This window comes from Gobius niger (assembly GCF_951799975.1).
Source record: "Gobius niger genome assembly, chromosome: 3".
NCBI classification, from domain to species: Eukaryota; Metazoa; Chordata; class Actinopteri; order Gobiiformes; family Gobiidae; genus Gobius; species Gobius niger.
Genome location: NC_136854.1, coordinates 18,871,639 through 18,893,997, shown reverse-complemented (window position 1 = coordinate 18,893,997; position 22,359 = coordinate 18,871,639).

Here is a 22,359-nt window from a genome sequence, read left to right as displayed (position 1 = left end):
AGGATTTGAGAGTGATTTGGACGGAAGAAGTGGTGAACTGATATTGGATTCCTACAATGAACTTCCCCCTAGACCAGAGAATATATGTACAACCCTCATTAGCAAACAATTCAGCTGAAAAATCTTGTACAACACAGCTAATAATGTTTTAGTTTTCCCAGTCTTGGTCACGACATTTACTTGAAATGTTGCTCTTTTCCTCTCCATCCACCCATCCATCCATTTTCTTCCTCTTTATCCGGAGCCAGGTCGCAGAGACAGCAATGTGAGCAGAGTCCCTTGAATTCTCTATCCACGGACACTGCCTCAACCTTTTCTGGGGGATCCCAAGGCAACACGAGACCAGCTCAGAGACATGGTTCCTTGAGCGTGTCCTGGGTCTTCCCGGGGGCCTCCTCCCAGTGGGACATACCTGGAACACCTCCCGAGGGAGGTGACCAGGAGGCATCGGAAACAGATGCTCGAGCCACCTCAGCTGGCTCCTCTCTTTTCCTCTTTGCCTCTGTTGACATATTCTGCTTATTTCTCTTATTGGGTGCATTTTATTTCTACACCTGATACAGGCTTCTGAAGGAATTTAATTTCAATTATTAAACAAAATTTGATTCAAAAACATGTATGACATACTGTATATGTGGACTTTATAGTATAAAGAGTTTTGTTTCACTGTCAAGATTCCTCGAAAAACTCGAAGCCGAAACCTTTTTTTCCCTAAAGAATACCCTTTATGAAGTTTTGGTAACACTTAATAATAGAAGTACATGAGTTCATGCATGATTTTCACTAACTACTGCATGAATTAATGCATGATTTCATGATGCATTCATGCATTAATAAATCATGACTTCTCAGGAACAAACATGATGACATGTTGGTTCATTGATGAACTGTCTAACTACTGTAATGAATGTACCAAACTTTAACCTACTTCTACTTTGTATTCTTGTCCATAATTTGCAAGTAGATTTCCACTATGAGTCATGATGTTCATGCATGATCCTCATGATCATGATTGGTTGATCATTTTATTGTCATTTCATTGGCGTTATTGTGAATTCACGGTATTTTTATGTGATCCTCATGATCATGATAAATTATTATAAGATTTTCATGTACATTCATTACAGTAGCTAGTCGTTTAAGTCAGGGATGAGGTCATCCATGAACCAACATGTCATCATGTTTGTTCCTGAGAAGTCATGATTTATTAATGCATGAATGTATCATGAAATCATGCAATAATTCATGCAGTAGTTAATGAAAATCATGCATGAACTCATGTATTACTATTATTAAGTGTTACCAAAACTTCATGTACCTTTATAATAAAGTGTTACAGAAGTTTTGTTGTCCCTTTTTCCTTTGGACACTTGGGGATCCCTCATCAACCCAAAACATGCAATCTAATCCTCCCGCTAAAGTTACCCTTGGCAAAGGTCCTGCCTAAGATCTGGAGATAGGTCCCGGGCACTGCTCTTTCAGATTAGGTGGAAAACCACCAAGAGAGAGAGAGACCACACTGACTTTATGGGTAAATATCTTTGCTTTCCTCCTATTAAAACATCGCGCCGGCATCATGTGTCAACGCTTTCCCTCTGATCGCCGCTATTTAGGTGCCCCATTTGGACCGACTTCAGCGTTTGGCAGCCACGAGCAGCTCTGAGGAAATCCAATGAAAATCAGGTTGTTCGTGTAGCATAATGCAAGGTCTATTCCGGCTGTTTACGTGGTTGGAACAAGAGAAGGCGGGAGTGGACGCATAAATCTGACGTGTGACAGTGAGTAAAACAGCGGAGACGGAGATAGAGAAAACAAAGGCATTTTAGAAGACGTGATTTGACTCGGGAGGATGTGGTGTGAGGAGAGCGGAGTAGTGTAACAGAAATGTGGAAAGTCTTTCGGATAACATTAAACCGCCAGGAAGAAGTCTGCGGTCAAATCAGACTGTTGTCCAAGAAAACGGTGGGAGAGGACATCACTTTACGCTGAGCCCTGCCCTTTGCGTTTCAGCGCACGAGTCATAGTTTATCTAAAAGTTGACATACCCCCAAATCAAGGTCTTGTATATTGACTTGTTGTTCTTTTGCTTTTGGCTTTTGTGGTCGTGCCAGATTGGGCGGTTTTCCAAATGTTTTAATGTGAAACAAATGTAATTTTAGAATAGTTTTCTATATGCTCTGATGGTATTCAACAAAACAAACGCAGAGCCCTCACTCTCTCCTGTGACTCTCACCACTGAGGAGCTACATTTATTTTATTGGGCATGATGGCATTGGATTTTTAGTGGCTGTATACATGATCTATCCAACGCAGGACGCAATAGAGATTCCTATTTCTGTGAGAACTTCACGAGAACATTATGCCAAGTGCAGTTTGAAAAAGAAAAGAAAAGGAAAAAAAAAATAGCACAAGGAGTTTTTTGCACAGGCGTAACCAGAGCTGGCCATCCTCAACTCATTTATGGATTTTATTGGCCAAAACAAAACAAAAAAACTTTTAGGTGAGCTCAGAATATTCGCAACTACCAGGACCCCCTTGGAAAAAGGTAAAAATAAAGGTTACATAAAATCTACTAAAGGAGGAATATTGAGCTTTTTACGGTTTACTATCTTACTGTTTCGTTGTCAGAAAATGCAATATATTTCCGTAAAAGATTAACTGCTTCTCCTATTGTTCATTCAAATCTTCTACTTATTTTCCACATTCATGAATTCTTAAACGACACAGCTGCTGATTCCAAAGCATTTATTTTGATTGTGCTTGTTTTAATGAAGAAAAGCCAAACCGCACAAACAGACAGTAGAACCTTAATCAGGAGGTTGACAACAAGCAAACAGCCTCATCTAAACCAAGAGGTGGGACGGAAACGTCCACAGAAGACACAAGTCAAACAAACTTAACCAGAGAGATCCACAAAGAGATTACTGCCAACAACTTTCTCCCAGGACATGCACCGCTCTGTCCTAATGTCAGCATAAACGCCGGGATTCCCCCCGACCAAACAGCAGCGCCTCAGCCTGTCCCTGCATGTGGCACAGAGCAGCCACTGTAAACTGTTTGGGGTTATTGCAATGGATGTTTATGCTGCAGTGCTGTGTGGCTTTGGCCTTTGGTAATTGAGATCAACAAAGAGACAGTGGGACAGTGGCAGGCGTTCATAAACACAAGACACACTGCTTCCAAATTTCAGATCTGGATATCGACGTGAAATAGATACAAATAGAAAGCGACAGTAAAAACAAAAGGGTTGTTCGCTTGCCTTTTCTGCGTATTTTAGGCTATATGTTGAAATATTTCGCCAACATATTTTGCCGCAAATAAGTGGAAGTGTTTAATTTGGGTTTATAATTGGGAAACATTGGCTGCGTGATGTGAGATACAGTTTTGAGCGGGTTGTGGACCAGCCAACATTCTGGCATTAACCTGACCCGGAATGCCAGCTATACTCTCACTTTCTGTTCAAAAACTTGCTTGGCGTTGATCCAATCAAAGCCGTTTCTTTGTAGCACGTCAGTCAAATGTGGAAGCCAAATACCAATTCAGAGTGAAATTGAGCACCTCCTCTCGCCGCTTTCTTTTAGCGTTCCGTTTTTTAATCGAAACGGAAACTTCTTTTATTTGTTTCGATAAGGATTTCTCTGACCGTTTAACCGGCTCCTCAATCATAGGTCAGTTGTTATTAATACATGACAAAGTAATGGAAATGTGCATGATTCTGTGCAATTCTGTGTCTTCACAATTATATATTCACTTACTTACAGGAGCTGACTTCAGGTTGAATGAAGTAGCCAATTGTGATTTTTCTTTTTTGATTCTGTACAGCTGGTCTGTCAGAGAGGGTTTAAAAAAATGTAGGTAATGTTTTTATTATAATTTAAACTGAGGTTGATGGGCTGTGGTTTGAGCTCAGGCCTATTCTTTACATGTTGTCAATGTTTGGATCTGTCAGTTGTGGTCATTGTTACATACCGTTATATATGAAGTTGCCTGTAAATATTTAAACCCGAAAAAGGAGTGGGAAGAAGTAAAACAACCGAGATTGAGAATATTTCTGTGAATGTTGTTAATTTGAGCAAACAAGGTCTACAAAAGGAAAATCTGCACTAAAAAGGAGCAGGTAGAAGTTAAATTAATACTATGTACCCACGTAAACCTAGGGCTGCTCGATTATTGAAAAAATATTAATCACGATTATTTTAGTCATAATTGAAATTACGATTATTCAAGCAATTATTTGCTGCCTTTAAAAAAAAGTCTTTATTTTATTTTTATATTTATTAATAAAAAAAAGTATGCTGAATATTTTCTGTTTTCTGAACAGTCATAAAAGTACAAATGATTTCAAGTATGCCTCGATTAAGGAGAGGTCTCTGTTTCACACCTGCCCCCTGCTGGCCAGCGCTCACACCTGCGCAAGTAAACTGTGCAGCGCGGCCTGATGACATCATCACACAGCGCTGTTTGTTTTTATGTCAGGCAAAAGCATGAGCCATGGCACGTGAAATGCGAAGGGAAAATAATCCCAGCGCCATGAAATAATGCAAGTCTGCTTTGCAAAAAAAAACAATTAAAAAAACATTTAATTTAAAAAACTTTTTTTTTTCAATTATGCTCATTTTGTAATCGTTTAGTGTAATAATCGAAATTGTAACCGAATTTTGATTAATTGCACAGCCCTACGTAAACCTACCCCTCGTCTTAGTCTGAGTAGTCTTGTTCGTACTGTATACTTTAACACTTCAGCCGTTAATGGTCGCACAAAATACTGGAAAAAAAGAAAATAAAGTGCATGATAATTTTGTTGTTTATGGTTGTATGTGCGTATAATACAGGAAAAGAAAAATCACAATGTAATCAAAAAAGGTAAAAGCACATATCATGATCATGCACAACTTTTAGAACAAGATCCGATATTGCGCCTTCCTGTCTTAAACATATATCTATCCAGCATGTTGTGATTCCCTAATTGCTTCTTTGTACACGAACATAAACTTTTTCTTTTCCAGCCACGTCTCAGCAATAACCCCATCTGCACTGGCTCATTGGCACAGCACTGCTCTCAAATCCACACGAGATGTTTCAGATTCAAAGTGACATTTCACCTCTCTGTGCCTTCAGCAATCAAGCCACCGTGGGAGGAGCGCCTCTGTTGTTTCAGAGGAATCGCTGTGCTCTTTGCTCAGTGGCATAGAAATAGACAAACAAAACTGTCCAAAAATTTTCCAGCGAACAACTCTTTTTAGTGCGCCTCCCAGAGTGGTGCATGTTTGATGCCGTGTTGTGCCTCTGAGCAGCTGTAGCAGGCAAATCTGTGTCACACAAGTGTTTGTTTCTTATTTTGTTGCATCTTCAGCCCGATATAAAAAGCATTTCCAGGTTGGTCTGAAAAGCTGTTGTGTGTAAGAGAGGAAAAGGGGGAGACCGGAGTGAGGGTGTGCCAGCTAATGGCTGTAGTCAGTGAGTCATCTCTGTAAAATAAGATGTGGTGTTTCTGGGTTCTCCGAAAGAGAGTGATGCCCACATACTAAAACAATTAGAGTCCTCTGCACCTGAGGGAAGGCGCGGGATGAGGGCAAATGGGAGCTTTGTGTGTGGCTGTAATGTTCAGGCAACTAATAAGCCGAACAGAGGTATGTGTAACAGGGACAAAAAGATACTGGAAATACTGGATAAGCCAGGCAAGATTTTTAAACACAAAAGAATCAAAACAGTGGTATGGGGTTGGGTAAAATTTCTGTGTTGTGCATAAGTAAACAGCGTGACCACTATAGACTGCTAAAATGCTGCTACAAAAAAAAGGCATTTCATATTCACTCCCTGGCCTAAAGAAAAGGCTTTTCCAAATAAAACAAGGTTACACACGTTTTGATTACAGCACACATTCATAACATAAATCCTTCTCCATCCTGTCTTAAAGATTTTCAATAGGCTCAATCCATGTGAGAAAATAATGCCTAATGCTCCCTGAACTACTCTTTCACAATCTGAGCTGGATGAATTATGGCATTGTCATTTTGGAATAAGCACGTCGTGTACTTACAGTGGGAGGAAAAAGTACGTGAACCCTTTCTCACATTTCTGCCCAAATCCACATGCCAACATCTCTGTTGACACATCTACAATACGTAAAGCACTGAACAAGAATAGGGTTCATGGGAGGAAGCCGCTGCTGTCACATTGCTGCACATTTGAACGTTGAGATTCTGTGGCATGACCTCAAGAAAGCGTTTTACACCAGACATCCCAGGAATCTCGCTGAACTGCAAGAGTTTTGTGAAGAGGAATAGTCCAAGATTCATCCTGATCGTTGTGCACGTCTAATCTGCAACTACAGGAAACGTCTGGTTGAAGTTATTGCAGGTCAACCAGCTGTAAAATCCAGGGGTTCACTTACTTAGTCCATGCTGTCCTGTGACTGTTTACAAGTTATGGCCAATACAAATATGATAACATGTAATTGTTTGGGGGTATTAGTTTAAGCAGACACTGTTTACTCATTCTTGTGATTTTAATGAAGATCAGACCACATTTAGTGACCAATTTAGGCAGAAATGTGAGAAATTCCAAAGGGTTCACATACATTTTCCTCCCACTGTAAATCAATTCATGGAATAAACGGGTCATTCAGTATATTCAGGTGGTGTAAGTGAGGGCTGAAAGATTTATCGTATCAATATTGAGATATGAACATTCAAGATATTAATATCGAACAGGCAATATACGTATTGCTATCGAGATATGAATATTCAAAACATTAAAGTAGAAAAAAAGCAAGATATAAACGACATGGATTTTCATCAATAGAACTGCAATCTTTATCATTATGTTTTTATTTTTCTGGAAAATGCTTGGTTTTCACCTAACCCATAGCTATATCGTATCGTATCGATATTGAGATATCTGGCATGAATATTGAGATATGAAATGTTGTCCATATCGTTCAGCCCTAGTGTAAGTACAGTATAGTAACAGTGGGTCCTTTTCCCTACTGTATGTATTCCTGCTATTTTTTTTATTACATTTATAGTGTATTTATAGTTTGTAGCGGAATTGTTTACTTTATACTTCACGCTGCGTACGATCTTACAGAGATTTATACAGTCAGTCATTGGGGTTAAGGGTCCGGGGTGAGCATTATGCCAATATGTTCTCACAAATCTAGTGCGATGCGCGGCGCGTCCCTCCGAGAGCGGCCCCCGAGATGGAGCGGACTGTGTGGCTGCGTGTGATAATGCTTTCCATTAACCTGCACCACCAGTGAGACGCCCCATTCACTCACCTCCTCATCCTCCCGCGCAGCCTTTATCGCACCGCACTCATACAGGGACACAACACCGGAGCGCGTTTTTTTTTTCTTTTTTTTTTCTCTCTATCTCACAAACGTGACGGCGGGTCAGCGGGTCAGGGCGTGATTAAGACTGCGCAAACTTTTAGGAGCATAAGCAAAGCCGTACATGTATTTCTTTTCTAAGGACACATCTCACAAGAGCACAGGCAAGAAAGAGGAGGAGAGTGAGGAGAGACAGCAGAGGGCAGGAAAGAGAGGCTTTTTTTCCTTTCACGGCTGCTCTATTAGACGAGGACTTGTAAAAGCCCAAAGCTCCGGAGCGCTGCATTGACTGGAGCAGGCAGGCGCGCCGACATGCACGGTACAGCTTGTGGCTCGGACTGGAGTGTGTCGCTGAATAGGACCACAGGTAGCAATTATGACTGAGAGCCATTAGGAACAAGGTGGCTTTCTCAGCCGATCGCCGGCTAATGGACAGACTGGCGCAAGATCTCTCTTAAAAGTATTCACAAAGCGTGGCCAGGTTTTAATCATTTAATGGCAGGTGGCAGGGAAGTGACTTGAATCTTTGATAAATTGTGTGTACTCTGTTTACAGTGTGTGTGAGTGCGTCATGAATGGCGCCTCAAAAACATCCACATCTGAGCTCAGGCCTGCACCAAGGCATTGCCCCTATATTGCAATGTCAAAATGAGACTCAGAGATTCCTTCTTTATCCAAATATTCAGCAACTTTTGGCTTTAGTTTTAGGCCTCTAACGATAGCAAATTTGAAGTTCGATATATTGAGGCAGGAAAATATCGCGATAAACGATATTATTGACTCTAACGATACTAGATACTGTCAACTCTTAGGGATAAAAATGACATAACTAAAAGTGCATAATCACATCCTAAAACTCCACACAAGCTGCAATAAACAAATAGTATAATTGTAGGCTTTACAAGAACAAATAAGGGGGAAATGTTGATAAATGTACAGACGATAAATATCGAGCCCAAAAATGTATCGTTCATCTGTTATTTATTGAACGATATGTCGATATAGTAATTATCGTGACAAGCCTACATTAGTTCATATTAATCAATATATATAATTACACGAAATATAATACAGAGAAATGCCAAACCCAGTGCAGGGCTTGGATCGAGTCATCTTTCCTTACATCGACATGGCAAAAAAACGTCATACACACTGGGGCTGCATGACTTTGAAAAAAATGTACATAGAGTTTTCTGGAGCATTAACTTTGGAGACAAGACTGAACTGAACTGCTATAAAATCTGTCATAAATAATTGCAGCCTATAAAAACATATGTGAATTTGATTTGATTGTAACTCTTTTGCAGCACGAATAAAGATCAATCACGGCCCATTCCAGTATGCTAAGTTCAAAGAGACTCTGAGTTAAGCGGCGAGATAGGTTGAAAATGATGTCACATGCCCAGTTACTACAGAGCAGTGAGTCTGTAGCTGCCACTTTGACCAGGATCTTTTGGGCGGAGCAGTGGAGCATGGAGCCGTGTCTCTCTGTTAACCCGCTGCCTCTGGTTCAGACATGGACTCTGGACTCTGAACAGGTAGATCTGGGAAAGTTCGCCGCAGAACTAAGAAGAAACTTATAATTGTCTGAAAGGTGTTTAACTATAGGTCTGCTGTGTGAATTTCAATGGAAAGTTTGGTCCACAGATCAAATCCACAGACCTTTTCTTTATAAATACATAATTTTGAAGTCATAAAGTGAGCAAATAACAAAACATAGTGGTCAGGCATAGAATGAACTAGCTTGGCCAATGGCATCCTTGCATATAGAGACAAATGTGAAGAACCCAAAAAGAGAGAATATCAGCATAATAGTAACATGCGAAAGTAGAAAAGAGAAGAAAAAGACACTCACACACACATATTAATCAGTGCAATAAAACAAAACCTTACCTTTAGATGTCAGCAGCCACCGGGTTGCATGTAAAAAGATAGAAATAAAAACTCTAGTTAGAAACCTTTATAATGTACATTGCTATTAGATATTACTGTAGTAGTACTTGGTGTGAAAACTTTGAGAGCATGAATTATTGGAAATATCAAAAAGGAGACGTACGGCCTATGAATAATCAAATCACGCTTTTTTATGTTATCAATGTACAGTTTTCTTCTTCTGTTCCATGTCACTGCCGCACAAATATACATTTTAGGTTTAGGAAATGATACACTTGAAAGTTCACAATAATAAAACATAACAGTACCATATTTATTTATAGCGTGAATTGGGGTCAGCGAGGTTCAAACATAACCCTCGATCTCTCCCGCTGCTTGTGCTGACTTGAAGCGCTATCAAAGGGTTAACCCGGAGGTGCGTTTTTCAGAGCTTCAGATGAGCGGCGCACCTGCTCTTGTGGCAGTAATGGGAAAATTGCACAGAGAGGAAGGACACACGCAATTAAAGCGCAGAGAGTGGGCGGGGCAAGAGGGACGCTGAGGGAGGAGTCCCGCGCTGGCTTTTGTGTGCGAATAATGCCAAAGCGCTGGCCTATTGGTGATTTCTAGTAAATAGTTATCGTCGATGCAGTGGTTTCAGTAAGTGTTTATGTGTATATAATATTTTACGAATGTGCAGTCAGGCTCACATAGAGGGGAGCTGGATGGATGGAGGTAGTTGTTGTTGTTGTTGTGTCGAGTCCGAATGGCGCTTTTTTCATATTTCTTTCAAAACTTGTATAAAAGATTGAGTAATCAGGGTAGAATTTTTACCAATAGAAAACAAAATAGAATGATTTTAGCACCAGACTCCCACTTTTTTCAACCAATATTTCCCATTTTGGGTAACTGTGTGAAAAGGCCCGTGACGCATGTACCTTCGATTTCCGGCAACCAATAGGAACTGCATGAAATATCACAGAAATTCTTTATAATCCAAACCAAGTGAATCAAAACGGCTGATGAAGCCAACTCAACTTTCCTAAAACAACTAACTACTATAGTGAAAGACAGAACTGCCTTCATTACATTTTACACGCGTCTTATTGCGTTGTTATTTCATTGGCAGAGATATTACCGCGACACATTCGATTTGGGACACTGGGACACATGCGGCACACTGCCAGGCCCAGTCCCGTGCCGCGTGGTGACAGGCGGCCAGATGTCAATCAAATTAGCGCCTATTTGCAGCTGATTTGCCCATGTCATTGGCAATCTCCGCTCTCCGGCAGTGATGTGGTGGCGGCGGCACGGGGACCGGAGTGAGCGAGGTAATGGGGGGCGCAGAGGAGTATTTGCGAGCACTTCTTACCGCAGCCTTTCTCCGTGAATGTCATCTGCCCACTTATGGCGCTCTCCGCTGGGATGCGCCAAAGGGGGGGAGGAGGAGGAACGAGACGAGATCCTGCGTCTCGCGCGGAGTGGCTCACTGGCACATAGCACATGCAAATAGGCGGCAGCATCCTGGGAGCGGCTGGTGCGGGTTTTAATGGAGTTGGGGCAAACTCATTTTACAGCAGCGGGCCACTGAAGAGGAGGGTAATAATATCGCTGTGTGTGTGTGTGTGTGTGTGTGTGTGTGTGTCAGCAGCAGTCCGAGTATGGGATGGTGAAATGCTAATGTGTAATGGGTCTTTATTGTCATTCTCATTGATCTGAGAAAAACTACAGAGGATAGTCAGGAAGTCAATGAAAAAATAAGAAAAGGCAAAGAAAGAGATTTAGAAATGTCCCTTATTATTGATTGGTCCCGACTATTCATTATTATTCATGTGTCTCAAATTTGCAGGAAAGTCACAGGTATATTTTATGTGGTTTTCATAGATTTCAACTCACAGCAGATCCCAGTAAGCAGTATCCCTCACCAACTATTACCCCTGGTTTAAAGGAACAGGCCACTGTTTTCCATACTGATATATGTTCATGCCTGAGCTTAGACGAGTGGATGTGTACCTGCCTGGTCTTTGTGTGTGCCCTCAGTCACGCACAACGACCAAAGATGTTGTCAGCATTTGGCCTCTCCCAATGTATTCCTATGGCCCCAAACGGGGTGAAGTTAGAATCGACCAAGCTCTTCAACGGGCGCGCACAAAGACCAGACAGGTACAGTACACATCAACTCGTCTAAGCTCAGGTAAGAACATATCTCAGTATGGAAAAACAGTGGCCTGTTCCTTTAACCGAGCATATTTTCTCATATTTGGCTTTACCCACAGGGTGGCCTATACGTTTGTTAAGTGTGACGTCACGACTTCTGCTTCCGGGTCCTAGGACCGGCAAATATGCGGGAAAAAAACATTTAAAACTTTTAAAAACGACAATCGATATTTCTGAAACTCAACAGAGAGTTACTGAGCCTAATTATTTCTCAGACTCATTAGCTGAAAACGCCGCTAACCCCGGAAGTAGCGACTTTTGGGGTTAGCGACGGATGTAGCGATTTTGGTAAATATTACTTTTATAGCAGCAGTTACAGGATTTTTGGCTAATGGGCCTGATAAATAAGTATGTTCAGTAACTCTCTGTTGAGTTTCAGAAATGTTGATTGTGGTATTGAAGAGTTTTTTTGTAGTTCCTCGCAGATTTGCCGGTCTATGCGGACCCGGAAGTAGAGCTGTGACGTCACCACTTAACAAGCGTATTCGGCTGTTGTTTTTTAGTGTGGTTCTTTTTTGTTGCATTTTCATCCTTGTTTTTGTCTCGTTTTTGTCACTTTTTTGGCTTCTCTTTTGTGGCTGTTTTGCCATGTTTTCATCCCATGTTCGTCTCCTTTTTGTCTTGTTTTCATCCTCGTTTTTGTCACTATTTTCAAGAAGTTTTTTTTGGGCAATGCCAACCTTGAGATAATCTGCTCAGTTTAGGTGGTGGTTAACAGGGTAATGAATTGCGCACATACAGTATATGTATTTTAAAGAGTAAAATGTCTGTGTGCATAAAACCATGAATGGCTCCCTCAAGTTGGCAATATAACAAGAGTGGGGTTTTTAGAACAGCAAGCCATAACAAGCCATAAATCCCATCTATAGTTCACTCTGGACAGTGGTTTGAACAAATTCTGCACTGCCATTGAGCCTCCATATGTGCAGGCATTACGTAAAAAGCAAGTTTGATGCAGTTGAGCTTTTAGTCCAAACCATAGACATTGCTTGTTTACTCTTTGTCCATTAAAGTATCAGATAATAGAGCAAGTTGTGGTTGGCCAAGCTGCTGCTAACAGCCAGTGAATTCTGTTCAGTACAAGCCACTTCTTACCTCTCTTGTGTAAAATACCAACACTGACATAAACGCTATAACTTTCCCAATTAGGAGCAGTGTTTCTGCTTCTCGAAAATGACCACAGAAGACATTTCTTCGCCATCAAAAAAAAAAAAAAGTGTAGTCAAAACTTTTTACATTTCATTTTGGCTTAACTACTGTACGTGGGGGCACTGACTGCAACTGTTCCTCCGATGAATAAAGATACAACAGTTTGAACAGTCTATAGCACCACAAGTCCCTGACGGACTCATTAACTATGATTTTGATGATTAGTCTGGGCATGTTTCTTATTTGGGCACTCTTATTCGTTGTTTTTATTAGTATTAGTCATTCAGCCATGGGGCTTGACTTGGACTTAGGACCAAAAGACTTGGACTTGACTTGTAAGAGCTACAGTATGCTATAGCATCATTTCAAATCAATCCTGACCTGTATAGTATCCGCCAGTACAGGATAATGATAAAATAATAGATGAAGAGACCAGGGCAGGGTCAGTATACTGTAGTTCTCCCGATCTGATTAAAACATAATTGAAATACAGGGGGAGAAGGAAAGTAATATTTTATTCAACACTTTTACCTTCAACATTTTATGCCATATGAAATGAAAATTAACAGAGATGCCTGCGCAGCTAGAGCGCTGCACCATTCTTACAATAAATCATGAACAAGAATAGGACAAGATATATGGTTTGTTGATTGATTATTGCTTTCTGGTGGAAATAAGCATCCTGAAACCGAGAGAAAACTGAATCACTCAAGGAAGTGTGTTTTGGTGACTCTGAAACTGGTGACATCCCAGGACATCTGTTAATTGTGTCCACTTACACTGCATATACTGTCAAATGAAAAAGTTGTTCATAATGATTTAAATTAAGACAAAATCTCCAGGTATTTTCAATAACTAACAACAACTGTATCAAAATGTGCCTCCTCTTTGTGTCCAGTCATGTAACTGTTTATTTCCTGCAAACTGCTTGGAGCCTCTGAACACAGTGAAGAAAGCAAGCAGAGATAAAGCAAGAGTGAAAGGAGGAGGTAAAAGGGGTGGCTTGATTGATGCCTTTTGATTCAATTTCCAGCGTGTGGAGACACTTGTGGGCCCGCGGGGCCTGGGTGTCTTCACTGCAGGAGCAGAGCAGGAAGTGTGTTGGTGATGGCTGAGGAGGGCGGGGGCCAGCGCCGCTCACTCATTTGAGATGTGCCTTTCAGCGGTGACGGACCGCCGCTGATGCTCCACCTGTGCTCCCGAACAAGGCTAATTGGAGAGGAAACTAAAACGCTCCGAATGCATGGTGTTGGATTTGATTTTGTCATGTGAAGAAACAAATTATATACTTTGGATGAGATTGATTGTGAAAGGCAATTGTGTGCAGAATGGGCAGAGAAGCTTGACTTTGTATTAGCAGAATCCAATCTGTATTCTTGTTTCTAAGCTCAACTGTGTGGAAACACTATGATCGAGAGGAAGCAAATGATTTGTTAGTGTGGACCATTTTTGGACCATTTGTGAGATAACCATTAGAAAGCTACTTCTGTCTGTCTGCTCAACCTTTCAACTCCCACCTGAACCAAACACATTTTCTCCAGTTTGGCTTTACCCAAATCTAAAAGCAAAAAAAAAAAAGCATCAACAAAAAAGCATCAAGCATAAGCAAACGTAGCAAAAACGCATAAAAAAAACAATGAAAAGAAGAGGTACAAAAGCAACAAAAAGGTTTCATAGGTCTTAGCTTTCAAATGAGACATCACACTGTTGCTCTCCAGTCAAGAAGCTTTTAGATTTGGGTAAAGCCGAACTGGAGAAGATGCGCTCATTTTCATTGATCCCGGTGCCGATCGTAACCATGAGCGACCCTCACGTGTGTCAGGAGAAACGCCCCTGATTGATAAATAGACGTACCCCTGTGTGAGCGCTGTGATCTTCGACACTCAAGTACTTTATATGGAAATCAAATCAAAGTGCATTTTATTAGCTACAAGTGCCATTAACATAACACGGCCACTGCTGATGAGCGGTGGGAAATAGCGCGCTGTCTGCTGCTTGCCCGGGAGGGGGAGTGGAGAGATTTCGGGGTGGGCTGTCACTGCTCCGTCACTGACTCCAGTCGTTTAATGTGGGTCCTGTCACAACAAGACAGCGGCAGAATGGAGTGGATCACCCGCAGGCACCACACCTCAGCACACACACACACCGCACTGGACCTGCCACGGCACATCAGCGTGTCCCAAAGTCACACTCCCAGCTGAGCAGGAATGCTGGAAATAGAGTGAAGACCGTAGACATACCAGGGTTTTATTAAATTTGGATAGTTGTTGATAGTAAATAAAAGATCTAATGCACGGAAGGTACAGTTACTATTTCTGAAACATTCATCTTTGCAGCTTGGTATACAAATATCCCATTTCCATAAGGTCTTATAATATAAACACTGACGTTAAATGAAACTCCACATATATTTCTTCTTAAATGAGCCTGTTCATGATTCTTTTATGTGATTCTTTTATTTAACCAGGTTAAGCATGTTTCACTGTTCTCTCAAGTGTCTGGACACGCTGGACACGCTTCAATGAGCACTGTGAACTATAACATCATAATTGCATTACAAGTCAAAAACAAAGTATTTGTAACAACCTCACAATCAGGTTAACAACCTGGTTAGACCTATAGGTTCATATTTCAGCAATGTTTTTTCTCTCATTTTGAAAACTTCCAAATGTTGATGAAGCACCATGGAAAGTTTTTAATTCCCTTTTGTCCATCTGCTTTATCTGGCCAGTGATCACGTGGCTAAACCCATAAGCCTCTGCGAGTCTGTTCAGCTGAGGTACAATTCAATTCAATTCAATTTCTTATCGCCTTTACTTCTGATGTTGTGATCGACAGTTTGAGGTTTTGCTAATAGACAAAGTTTGTATGTCCTCTAATAGTCACTAATTACATTCTTGTGAATTTATTTATTTTTAATGTAGATATGTAGATCACCAGCAGCAAACAATACACAACAACAATGATAATCAATAATAGCCTTAAAAATAGTCAAACAATTCCTTAATGTGATCTAACACACAACCTACATAACACAGCACAAGCACTACACACTGACACCATGGACAACTACACACAGGCATAATCACGATGGCCGTCGACAGGTCGCACAAAGCAGCAGAAAATAAAATACATTAATGGTGATGTACACAAGTTTGATTCTCAAGTAACCATGATATTAGTATATTTTTGAATTGGTTTAATGTATCAACATTACATTATGAGAAGGGATAGTTTTCCAAAACTGGACTGCCCTCACTGAAAAGGCCGACAGGCTGAAGGCACTTTTCCTCAGGAGAACTAGTATCAGGTTATTTAAGGTCGCGGATCTAGTTTGTCTCAGATGAACAAAATTGCAAAGCTGTGTTGGCGCCAAACCACAAATGATTTTAAAAAACAGATTAGCATCTTGAAATTTTACAAAATTTTCCCAGTTCAACAGTTTATTATCCAGTGTACTACAGTGGTGTTGCCGGAAAGGTTTCACATCCAGGACAGATTGGTTTCAGTGTTGCCTTACAGCTCTGAGACCAACTGGTGACACAGTATGACAGATGTGGCATAATCATAGAAAAGAACAACTATACCTGTAGTATATACCTAAAATTAGCAAGATTTAGTTTAACTGTCCGAATGATTTTCTTGACGTGCCTTTTAAAGGAATAGGCCACCGTTTTTACATACTAAGATATGTTCTTACCGAGTTAATATATACCCGTCTGGTCTTTGTCCATGCGCTCTGTCACGCAAACGGAGCACATACGCAGCCTCTCCCACATGTCATATAGCTCCAAAAAAGCTCACGATAGAAGCTACCAAGCTCTTCCACGTGTTCCCTATTTAAATAAAGTTACGTGAAGTGTTTTCATGCGAAGTATATTTACACAGAAATGTAACATGTCGATTTTATAAGCAGATAAAAAGGGGCACTATATTGTGAGGCGTAATGATACGAGGAGCACAGCGTCCGCGCAGTAACTCCTAAAGACTTCCCCCGCTCACTTCCGTCAATAGAAGCTGCGTGACTTGTAGAGAGCCTTTTACAACAAGCAGAAAATATATTTTCGGAAAGTGCTGCGCATTCCTACCTCATGGTAGAGGTCCTGAGTCCTGTGTCGTCGTCCGGGGTGAGTTGGAAATCTGTGAAACATTACTACACTATATACTTTCTGCTTGTTATCACAGCCCGGTACATGCACGTAAAAGGCATTGTTCACAAGTTATCGTGCTAAAACTTGACGTTCTCTGCTAGCTCTCTACAAGTCACGCAGCTTCTATTGACGGAAGTGAGCGGGGGAAGTCTTTAGGAGTTACTGTGCGGATGTTGTGCTCTTGTATCATTACGCCTCACAATATAGTGCCCCTTTTTATCTGCTTATAAAATCAACATGTTACATTTCTGTGTAAATATACTTCGCATGAAAACACTTCACGTAACTTTATTTAAATAGGGAACACGTGGAAGAGCTTGGTAGCTTCTATCGTGAGCTTTTTTGGAGCTATATGACATGCGGGAGAGGCTGCATATGTGCTCCGTTTGCGTGACAGAGCGCACGGACAAAGACCAGACGGATATATATTAACTCGACTAAGGTTAGGTAAGAACATATCTTAGTATATAAAAACGGTGGCCTATTCCTTTAAATGTAAATTGTGCATCTAAAATGATTCCCTGGGATTTATACCCAGTTACAACACTGATCTTCTCTTCTGCAATATACACCTCAATGGTTTTGGTTTAGTTCTTTCTCATAATATCCCAAGACATTCAAGATTGTGTAAGATCAATTGATGACTCTAAATTGTCACACAGTCATATTTCTAACCATTAACTGTGCTTGCAAACCTGGCAAGTTGAAAATTGCAGCGAAATGGGGAATTGCTAACTGCTACCTATAAAGTACAATTACCTGAGATGATGATTTCTGTCCGTCTCTAGAGAGAAGTGTGTGAGGGTGACATTTCCCAGAATTCCTCACCCTACTCTCTACAGACCACACAGAAGAAGAAGAAGAAACTCCCCCTCGCACTATAATAAACAGCAAAGCCACATTCTTGAGTTGCAGATGACATCACGCCTGAGCTAACCTTATCCCGCCGTCATCAAGACCACATTTCCTCAATGCATTATTAGGAAGGCATGAATTAGCACACATGCGCTTCCAGTTTGCGTGTTTGATTGCTGTTTTGCTTCACTTATAACTACATCAAGCCCTTTTGGAAGGACGTTAAATTGTGATGAACGAATCGAAAAGCTAACGATGCAAAAGTTAGATAAGAAAAGCAAAACCAAGAAAGAGCGAGAGGAGGAATAAGGCGGCGGAGAATAGAGGAAAGTTAATGTCAGGATGTGCCCCATAATGACCAGTATAAGCTCTAGTGGGAGCTTCCTCTCGCGCCGGTTCCAGAGAGGGTAGCTTGATTGGGGATAATTGGCTAGCCTTCACCAGCGGTTAGCATCCAGGCGTGGAGACAGGGGAGGGCACAGGGGCTTGGCACACTCCCGCACACACTTCTATGGACACACTTAGACAATTGCAAATACAAATTCATGCAAAGAAGCGCACACTCGGGGTAAGGGCTCGGGATCACGGGATCATCATGGGACCAGCAGAGCAGACTGGCCTCTCAAAGAAAAGACGACGTTCAGAAATAAGTCAAAGTGCTAGCAGCTAACTTTTGCTCTACGCCTGCTCTTTTGTTTATGGCTCATTTATATCGGTTCGGTGCACTGAATCAACAGATTAAGATGCACCTTATTGTCCCCACACGAAAACGTAGGACCCATCCTCCAAGGCCTCGAAGTTACCTTCTCCAGATTTTGGGTACTTTAGCCTAGATCTTAGTCAAAAGTAAGAAGTACGCAGAACACGCAAACAAAGAAGATCATACACCTCCACACCAGAAGAGCAGGCGGAATTCAGGAATCAAACCTGTGGTCAAGGCGTTCAGAGTCAATTTCAGATACATGGAATTCATCATAAATCTTAATGGGCAATTGGACATTAATAAGCAAACTCTAATGCAAGTAACAATGGGGGATCTGGGTAATGACCAAAAGAACAAGATAGCAGATACAAACGGTCGAAAAGCTGCCTTTGCAGGATGGCAGGCCGCACCCATAGAGAGAGGGTGAGATGTTCTGTCTGTACCAATTGCCTGTTCTCCTCCCGCACATGCTGGTGTTTTCCCCACACAAGCAGAACCAATCATACGTATATTCTCTTACTCTCAGGAAATGGCCAGTGTTTAACTCACAGTGGGAGAAATAGTTTGTCCAAAGAGAAAGCAGCAAGAGCTTGTTATGGTCAGCGCTGCCTGTAACATACCATGCCTCTGCCAACCCCTTATTTGCCTAAGTGACACCCGAGGGCGAAAGCACTAGTTCACCGTTGTTTGTTCGCAAGATACCAACTTTGTCTTGAGCAACGCTGTTGTTGCACCAGAAGATGACTTGAGATTCTCCAGAACAACTGGAGGAAGTGTGCTGCTCAGACTGCTGCCTCCGTGACCCGGCCCCAGATCAAGCAGAACCAAATGGATGGATGGCTGGAATGGTGGGTATGCTACAGAATATGGCATAGAATGGTTAAAAAAGTTGGCACATCTGCTCGAAAGTACTACGAGAAACCGCTGTTGCTAAATAATCTGAGGTATAATGTGATGAGCCGCTTTCTTGCAAACCCAAAACCGCCAATGGGTTAATGGCACATAGTGTAGTCATCAGCTCAAGGACAGTCACAGCAGTGAGAGATGCGAGAGACTTATGCTCCGTCCACACCAAACTCGATTTGGGCGTCAAAAACGCGCGTCACGCCCGTTGTTGGACGCCTGTGCTTATTGAAGTCAGACGCTCGTCACCAAGCGTCAAGACGCTCTCGACGCGCTTCAAGAGAAGAGCGTCGTCGTGGAGCGCGTTGGGAGGAGCATCTCTGTTGCCGTTGTCAGTTATCAGTTATCAACATGGATGACATAGAGAGAGTGGCTTGGCTTTTATTGCTTCATTAAGCCAGACAACGTCGTCTACGGGCTCGTCGGCGCCGTGTCTGGATTCATGAGATCGTCCGAAGGCGTTCTCAGTTTGGCGAGTTTCATCATTTGCTCCAGGAGCTGCGCTCGGACGAGAGTCGCTTTCAACGGTACTTCCGCCGCTTTTAATCCTGGGTGTTTAGATAAAGAAGCATTGATGTGTCTTTCTAAAAGTCCCAGAGCTGCTGTAGCTCCGGTTCACAAAGAAGCTAAACGTCCGTGACTTGTGACTTGTTGACATCTGTGGGGCTGGCGTAGAATCTGCCCCGGTGGCTCAGCTACAACGTACGTCACTATGGGGAGAAAGCTCCTGATTGGTCGACGCTCGCGAATTTCGCCAAAAAGTTCAACATTTCCCAACTCGAGCGTCGGCCGCGCTCGACGCCCTGGAGGCGCGTCAAACGCTCACCAAGCGCGAAAAACCTCAAAACGCGCAGAGGAGGCGCGTGACGCGCTGCGGGACATCTTGACGCCCCCCGGAGGCGCGTCCTCCATGTATTTTAAATGTAAACCTGACGCTTTGGAGGCCCCAAATCGAGTTTGGTGTGGACGGAGCATTAGTTCATTCTACATTATCTTATTTTTACCATCACACAGACCCCAAAACAGTTTATCTAATGTGAAGTAGCTCTGCTTTTAATGAAACAAAATGGCAACTATAACTGCAGGTCTAAATTTTGCTATTTACAGTCATGCTCTGTGGTTTGTCAAAAGAAGATCAGAACGGGTAGCTCTGTAATAAACATATGGCATTGCTCCTGCTTATAGAAGGGGTTTCAAGCCTGTGTGGATTGTTTTCGAATAGGTTGCGATCTCAACATTTCAGTTGGAGGGCAGGGACCGATACAACTCAGTGGGAAAGACACGGTTTTGGAATGATATATCCAAACAGAAAAACTACAAATGTTGAACCTGATGATTATTTGGAAGTGATCAACCATAAACCAAGACAAAAATTCAGCATTTTGACAGTTATACTTCTTAGCTGCTGTTTAGATGATGTCATGCTTCGCCTCTCACCACAACTAATCATCTATTGCAGCAGAATCCAGCCTGCTCCAAAAGATTATTAGCTGCTGACAAAACAAAGAGGCGCAACGTCCTCAATTATTAAACAATCCAGCACAGATGACAACTTACCTTTTTTGTGAAGTAATGCTCCTGTATGACTTACAGCTTACACAAGCATTGCCCCGTGGTATGATGCTATGTGATAATAGTATACTAGGCTACAGTACTTAGCAAACACTGAACATTAGCACATTTGTGAGCAATATCGCTGAGATGTTTAAATTACCTATGCAAAAGTCAATAACATTGAAAACTTGCATCAGATATCCAGTACTGGCGTCGATGGCCACTTCCTGCTACCTCTTGGCAGTGTTTATGAACTTGATGTGCAGTTTGTTATTAGCACTTTCACTTGAGCATCTGAATCCTTCCTACCTCCATAATAACACCTTACCTCTGTAATCAGCACAGTCCCACGCTTCCTGTGTCCCAATGCACACTCTCTCACACACACGTATACACAATTTCATGAACTAACCGGGGTCTGTGGACACGCCCCGCTCGCGCGAGGAGCCTCTAAGAAAGTGGACAGAATGTGCGTCCGAAGAGCAGAGGGGACCCGGGGAGTGTGCGTTTGAATGGCAGGAAATCCCTGAGATGTTTTCTGTTCTGAGGCCTACAAGCGAAAGGTGCCGAAGGAAACTGCAGCAGTGTTTATGACACGCTCACAGCATTCTCCTTCCTTTCTGTGGGTCTGTCTGCCACGCAACTGTAATGGTTATCACATTGCAAAAGGCAGCAGTTATTTCGGTAACATCGTTTCCATCGGGTCTTGCTGTATATAATGTGCCAATTGTGTTTCTCATGAACCTGCTTGAAATGTGAACGACACTTTGATTCAAGAATAGTCAGCTCTCAAGATCATCTGAAAAAGTGTCTGGGAAAAACAGGCTTGCAGCATTCTTTTTCTTTTCTGTTATTCTGTCCCTAGTCTCTTTCTCCCTCTTTCTTAGCACACACATTCGTAAACATGTCTGCTGGAGCCAGATGTCCAGGCAGAGGAGGGAGGAGGCCACTGCGCCCTTCGCACTCACAGTGGTGGAGTATCACTGGCAGGGAGTGTCCCGTGGCAGGAATGTGGGGTCTGATAAGAGAGGTGTCAGGGAGCCGCTGGTGCTGCTGATGGAGGTCACACAAACTTGGATCAGTGCCTTTGTCTCGACTTTTGGAGTCTTTGTGTGTGAAAAGTGAAGTTTCTGACCGATGATGATCAAAGTCTGTTCTGAGCCACCATAAATAAATAAATGAAGAAAGAAAGAAAGAAAGAAAGAAAGAAAGAAAGAAAGAAAGAAAGAGAGAAAAAAATTAACAAAAGAACGAAAGAACCAATGAATGAACAAACAAACGAAAGAAAGAACAAAAAAACAAATGAACGAATGAAAGAACAAATGTATGAACACACAAACGAACGGAAGAATGAACGAATGAACCAACGAATAAACCAACGAACAAACAACAAACGAAAGAATGAAAGAAAGAAAGAAAGAAAGAAAGAAAGAAAGAAAGAAAGAAAGAAAGAAAGAAAGAAAGAAAGAAAGAAAGAAAGAAAGAAAGAAAGAAAGAAAGAAAGAATGAACGAAAGAACACAGAATGAAATAAATAACGAATGAATGAAAGAACAAAGAATGCATCCTTTACTTTACACTTCACTGGATTTCTTTTTGGTCTTCCTTTATGCAGTAACATTTCAG